This window comes from Anser brachyrhynchus (assembly GCF_964034855.1).
Source record: "Anser brachyrhynchus genome assembly, chromosome: 23".
NCBI classification, from domain to species: domain Eukaryota; kingdom Metazoa; phylum Chordata; class Aves; order Anseriformes; family Anatidae; genus Anser; species Anser brachyrhynchus.
In genome coordinates this window covers 8,127,122-8,134,228 of record NC_137716.1, presented here as the reverse complement: position 1 = coordinate 8,134,228, position 7,107 = coordinate 8,127,122, and positions in this window count along the sequence as shown.

Sequence of the window (7,107 nt, the reverse complement as noted above, 5' to 3'; positions counted from 1 at the left end):
AAAGACTTCTGCATTCTTGTCGAGGCAGTTGAAGTCCCAAGTTACTTGTCTTCTCTGGATCACACCAACAGCATCTTCCCACCTACCACTTCAAGGAAGATCTGATTTCTTGACTATCCAACACTCTGAAAGCTGTCGAGTCACATGACGTATTGCATGTTAAATAACTCAAGTAAAACTCAAGTAAAAATCCATTTTAACTTTGCTGCATTTATGTACTAGATACATTTTACATGCTATATATTTACAGTGCAGCAAGTGGTTTTTGTCTTTAAAAAACAAAGATCAAACATTAGATATTTCTGAACAACACAGTTTGTATAAACCAGACAGATTACTCAAATGAACTGTATTTAATACAGGTTCCCCACTCATCTCCTGATGCAGGACTGTAATGGGTAAAGCCTTGTTTGTTCATTAAATATTGCTGATGGGAAGGTTTTCAATGGTTAACTGCTTATACCCCCAATATCCTGTTGAAGGAAAAAAACAAGTATAGGAATTTCCTGTTAAGTTAACAATCGCAGTAGAAACCAGCTCCAAAAAAGGGCAAAATGGCATTCCCCCTCGCATGAGAACACACATATCAGCAGCAAAGTCATGACCCCAACGCAGAGGAAGACGACGATCTTCATCCCCACGACCACCAGAGGACTGACGAAGACCCCCTAGCAACAGGCCTCGCAGTCGTAAGAAGACACCAGGATGTGCCACTAAACCCGGAACTACTAGGCTATAAATCAAGACTCTGGCAGGCTTAGGTGCGCGCCGTTGGTGGAGCAGGAGACTCCCCGGCCGCCCAGCGCTGTTTTACTTATCGCTGCTTGCTGAATTGCTCAAATAAATAGAAATTCGATCTACCTTACCCACGATGTGTTGGGAATGATTTCTACCAAAACTAATTTATAACAGGACCAGTAAGTAAGAAGTGCGTCACAGTTTGATAGCATTTAATAATAAAAATAAAAATCACAGTATGAATTTGTTTGTAACTAGAAACTTTAGAGGAACAAAACAGACAACCGAGACTTAAGACAAGTGGCGCTGTATAAAACAATGTAATAAAAACATATGGGAGTGTATACAAATAGTCTGAGAGATACATTCAGAACTGCATATTCTGATCATTATTCCACAGCGCTGAAAACCAGAACGTTCTTCCGATCTTGAATAGAATTAAAATGTGAGGTAAATTAGTTCCTAGTGTCAGGTGTCACAAAAAAGATGAAGCTCTTGCAAAAATCCTGCTATGTGAGAGTTCGTGAAGTCTTAAACAAGTCTTGAAATTCGGTATACAGACTGTCATTTGCAACTTTTATAATTGTGTGGTTTTCCTGGTCATTCTTGTACCAGATGTCTAACTTGGATTAACATTACATGAATAACACACAGTCAACCTGAGTCTGTAATTAAGCAGCATTTGAGATGTTCTATTCCAGGGCATTGTTTTCCAGTGCCCGAGAACTACAACTCCCGGAATGCTCTGGGCAACCAATATGGCCTCCCGGAAGTCCAGTGCCTGACAACTACATCTCCCGGCATGCTCTGGGCAACCAATATGGCCTCCCAGAAGCCCAGTGACCGAGAACTACATCTCCCGGCATGTTCTGGGCGCCCAACATGGCCTCCCGGAAGCCCAGTGACCGAGAACTACATCTCCCAGCATGGTCTGGGCACCCAACATGGCCTCCCGGAAGCCCAGTGACCGAGAACTACATCTCCCAGCATGGTCTGGGCACCCAACATGGCCTCCCAGAAGTCTACTGCCCGAGAACTACATCTCCCAGCATGCTCTGGACACCCAACATGCCCTCTAGGAAGTCCTGTGCCAGGAACCACATCTCCCGACATTGGTTGGTCGTATTCGTTGCCCGAGGGCCAGCCGGGGCTCACCGGGGTGGGTCCTATGGGGCGCCCGGGGGCCCGCCGGGGGTCACCGGGGTGGGTGCTCCGGGGCGCCCAGGGGCCCGCCGCTGGTCACCGGGGTGGGTGCTCCAGGACGCCCAGGGGCTCGCCGGGGGTCACCGGGGTGGGTGCTCCGGGGCGCCTGGGGGCCTGCCGGCAGTCACCGGGGGGGTTCTCCGGGGCGCCGAGGGCCCCGCCGGTGGTCACCGGGGTGGTCCTCCAGGGCACCCGGGGGCCCGGCGGGGGCCCTGGGCGTCGGTCCTCCAGGGCCCCTGGGGTTCCGCCAGGGGCACCGGGGTGAGTCCTCCGGGTCGCCCGGGGGCCCACCGGGGGTCACTGGGATAGGTCCTCTGGAGCACCCACTGGGGATCACTGGGGTGGGTCCTCCGGTCCCCCTGGAGGACCCACCCCGGTGACACCCGACAGGCCCCTGGGCGCCCCGGACAACCCAACCTGGTGACCCCCGGTGGGCCCCCGGGCACCCCGGAAGACCCACCCCGGTGACCCCAGAGGGCCCCGCAGGACCCACCCCGGCGGCCCCCAGCCGGCCCCTGGGCGCCCCGCAGGACCCACCCCAGGGGCCCCCGGCGGGTACCTGGGTGCCCAGCAGGAAACACCCGGAGACTCCCAGAGTGCCTCTGTGTGCCCCAGAGGACCCACCGCGGTGAACCCTGGCGAGCCCCCGGATGCCCCAGAGGACCCACCCCTGTGACCCCCAGCAGGCCCCCAGGTGCCCCGCAGGACCCACCCCAGTGACCCCCTTTGGGTCCCCGGACGCCCCGGCGGACCGCCCCCAGTGAACCCCGATGGGCCCACCAGCGCCATGGAGGATCACCCCCCGTTCCCCCCTGAAGGACTGCCCCTGGTGACCCCCGGCGGGCCCCCGGGTAGCCCGAAGTACCCCCCTGGTGAAACCCAGCGGGCCCCCGGGCGACCTGCATAACCCGCCCCGGTAGCCCCCCGCGGGCCCCCAGGCGGCCCGGAGGACACCCCCGTTTGACGCCCGGCAGGCCCCTGGGTGCAACGTAGTTCCACCCCTGGTGACCGCCAGCAGGTCCCCGAGCGCACCAGAGGACCGCCCCCGGTGACCCGCAGCAGGTGCCTCGGCGCAACGTAGTACCGCCCCTTGTGACCGCCAGCGGGTCCCAGGGCATCCCAGAGGACCACCCAAGGTGACCCCCTGCAGGCCCCCGGAAGCGCCGGAGTACCACCCCCATTACCCCCGTTTTGTCCCCGGGCGCCCCAGAGGACGCCCCCGGTGATCCCCGGTGGGCCCTTGGGGCGCCCCGTAGGACCCCCCCCGGTGACCTCCGGCCGGCCACGCAGCACCCCGGAGGACCCCCCCCAATGATATGTGTGTTCTCCTCGGCGGGCCCCCAGGTGGCCCGGAGAACACCCCCCGGTGACCCCTGGCGAGCTCCCGGGTGCCCTGGAGGACCCACCCCAGTGACCCTTGGAGGGCTCGCGGGCGCCCCAAAGGACCCACCCCAGTGATCCCTGGGCGCCTTGGAGCACCCACCCCAGTGACGCGCGGCAGGCCCCCGGTCGAAACGTAGTACCGCCCCCGGTGACTGCCGGTGGGTCCCCGGGTGCCCCAGAGCATTGCCCCCGGTGCCCCCCTGCAGGCCCCCCTGCACCCCGGAGGACACGCCCCGGAGGGGCGCCCCGGAGGACCCACCCCAGAGGACCCCCCCCAGGGGGCCCCAGTCCGCTTCAGAGGACCGCCCCGGGTGGGCCCAGGGGCACCCCGGAGGACCTCCTCCTGTGACCCCTGGGCGCCTCGGAGGACCTCCCCCAGTCACCCCCAGCTCTCCCCCGGGCGCCCTGGAGGACCGCCCCCTGTGACTGCTGGAGGGCCCCCGGGGCGCCCCGGAGCACCACCACCAGTGACGGCCAGCGGGCCCCCACATGCCCCAGACAACCGGCCCCGGTTACCGCCTGCAGGCCCCCGGGCACCCCAGAGGACCGCCCCCGGTGACCTCTAGCGGGCCCCCGAGCGTCTCAAGGACCCATCCCTTGACCACTGGCAGGTCCCAGGGTGCCCTGGGGTACACCCCCCTGGATGGTGTTTCTTCTGAATAGGATAATTTCATTTCCCTTTTGAAGACTTACAAGGATGCAGTAACAAAAGCAAAGGCCTAAAACAGTACCTGAGGCATAGGCTACTTTTCAGCCTGCAGCAGACTATAGGTATGATATTATCATTTCAGACAAGTGTGATCTACGTAATGTGAAGTGTTGTCTTTCTACCTTGTCAGCTGCTGGCAGACCTAGAGAAAGAAAAAAAAAAAGTTGTTAAAATTAAAGAGTAAGGTCTTTTTAGGACATTTCACCCAATATGTAATATTGAGTAGTAACCAGACAACAAATGAAAGGGAAGATGAAACAGTAGAAGGTACTTGCATGGCCTTAATTTACATGGCAATTGACAACAACCACAATCTGCAATGATTTATAAGTGCCTTACACCATTCACCCTTGAGACAGAAAAATGGGATTCCCATATTATGTAAGGGGAGTGCAATCCCTCTCAAAACACGAGTGTCTGGGCTACGCGACTGAGTACTGAAAATCTTAAGACTAGGCAGCACCGAAGTCAACTGAGAAGGGAGGATGAGTCTCTCTGGATGTTCACGTAACAGAAAGGAAACTCAGATTTTAGTCCTAAGCAACTATTTTTAGAGACAGGCTGGGAAGTGGTTCTTTTCAAGCCAGGGACCATTTCAGCATCCTCAACGCTGAAAAAAACAGTTGACAGCTCTGTCAAATCGTGTTCCTGGCGGAAAAATTCTGGGGACCAGATCTGGGGACCAGATCTGGGGACCAAGGTGTCCAGGGGCTCAATGGGAGTCAGCGCACGGGGTCCATCGAAGGGTCTGTGGCCTCAGCAGGAGTCCATGCATGGTTCCTCCATGGGTTCCGGGGTCTTGGAGGGATTCAGAACCCAGGGTCTGCCACTGGGTGTGGGGGCTCGGCAGGAGTCGGCCACTGGGGTCCGCAGCGGGGTACAGGGGCTTGGCAGGAGTCAGTGCGTGGGGTCTGCCAAGGGGTCCAGGCACTCGGTGGGATTCGGCACCTAGGGTCCTTCACAGGGTCCAGGGCCTCGGCTGGAGCTGGCGCCCAGGGTCCGCTGCTGACTCCAAAGGCTCGGCAGGAGTTGAAGCCTGGGGTCCACCACGGGGTCCGAGGCCTTGGCAGGAGTCGGCGCCCTGGGTCCACAGCACAGCCCAGGGGCTTGGCGGAGAGTCAGTGCACAGGGTCCACAGAAGGCTTCAGGGCCTCGGCAGGAGTCAGCACCTGGAGTCCGCCATAGGGTTCGGGGCTCAGCGGGAATCCGCACCTGGAGTCCACCACAGGGTGCGGGGCCTCGGTAGGAGTCTGCGCACCAGGTCTGCCAAGGGGTCCAAGGGGTTCTTCAGGAGTAGGCGCCCGGGGTCCTTAATTAGGACCCTAAAACACACGTACGGCGCCACTTTCTCCCATCAAAAAGTGCTCCCAACAAAAGCCTTTGGGTATACCTGAACTCCCTTGGGGAGCTGTAGTGGGTTTCCGTGGCAAGGTTTTGGTAGCAGGGGGCCATAGAGGTAGTTTCTGTGAGAAGAATCCAGAAGCTGCCCCATGTTAGGTAAGGGCCCCACTGCTGACCAGAGCCAAGCCAATAAGTGATGTTGTTTGCGCCTCTGTGAGAGCAGATTTAAGATAGGAAAAAAAAAAAAAAAAACGCTGTGCCACACGGCAGCTGGGAGAGTGAAAGGAGTGAGAAATAGCCTTGCAGGCGCCAAGGTCAGTGAAGAAGGAGGGGGAGAGATGCTCCAGGTGCCAGAGCAGAAGTCCCCTGCGGCCTGTGGTGAAGACCATGGTGAAGCAGTCTGTCCCCTGCAGCCCATGAAGTACCACGGTGGAGCAGGGTTCCATGCTGCAGCCCGTGGTGGAGACCACGGTGGAGCTGGTGGACCTGCACTGATGGAAGCTGCGGCCTGTGGAAGATCCCTACCGGAGCAGATTCCAGACCAGACCTATAGCTCGTGGAGAGTAGACCACGCATGTGTTTCTTAGGGTCCTAACTAGGGTTCGTCTTAGTGTTCCCGTTAGGATTACGTTTAGGGTTGTTTGGAAAGAGAGAAGGTGCAGAGTCCTGTTGCATGTGGGGTTGTGTAAAGGCTCCCCAAGGGAGTTCAGGTGTACCCAAAGGCTTCAGTTGGTAGCACTTTTTGATGGGAGAAACTGGCGCCGTACATGTTTTTTAGGGTCTAATTAGGGTTAGGTTTAGGGTTGTTTGGAAAGAGAGAAGGCGCAGAGTACTGTTGTGTGTGCGGTTGCGTAAATGCTCCCCAAGGGAGTTCAGGCATACCAAAAGCTTCCATTGGGGGAAAATTTTTGATGGGAGAAAGTGGCACCGTAGGTGTTTTTTAGGGTCCTAATTAGGGTTCGGCTTAGTGTTCCAATTAGGGTTGTTTGGAAAGAGAGAAGGTGCAGAGTCCCATTGGGTGTGGGGTTCCATAAAGGTTCCCCAAGGGAGTTCACGTGTACCCAAAGGCTTCCCTTGGCAGCACTTTTTGATGGTTGCAAGTGGCGCCGTACGTGTTTTTTAGGATCCTAATTACAGTTAGGTTTAGGGTTACGTTTAGGGTTGTTTGGAAAGAGTGAAGGCGCAGAGCCCTGTTGTGTGTGCGGTGGCATAAAGGCTCCCCAAGGGAGTTCAGGTGTACCCAAAAGCTTCCGCTGAGAGCACTTTTTGATGGCAGAAAAGTGGCACCGTACACGTTTTTTAGGGTCTAACTAGGGTTCAGCTTATTGTTCCGGTTAGGGTTATGTTTAGGGTTGTTTGGAAAGAGAGAAGGCGCAGAGTCCTGTTGCATGTGGGGCTTTGTAAAGCCTCCGCAAGGGAGTTCAGGTGTACCCAAAGTCTTTTGCTTTCCTTTGGCCATCTCAGAATTTGTCTATTGCTGCCATATATAGCTTATTGTAGGATAGTTGTGCTGAGTCAGCCTCTGGAGTTACCCCTTTCTCCCTATTGCCTATAGGCCACTACAATGACCTTGCAAATTTAGCCTACATGTGTAATTCCAAGATGGTTAAGATTCGGGGAGAGAGATCCTGAGCAGGGAGTAAATTCTGAGTCAATTAATCTGCTGCAGAGGCATTTTACATTGAAATTTAGTTCCCTTGGAGATTTACTGATGTGACTAACATGTTTCTAAG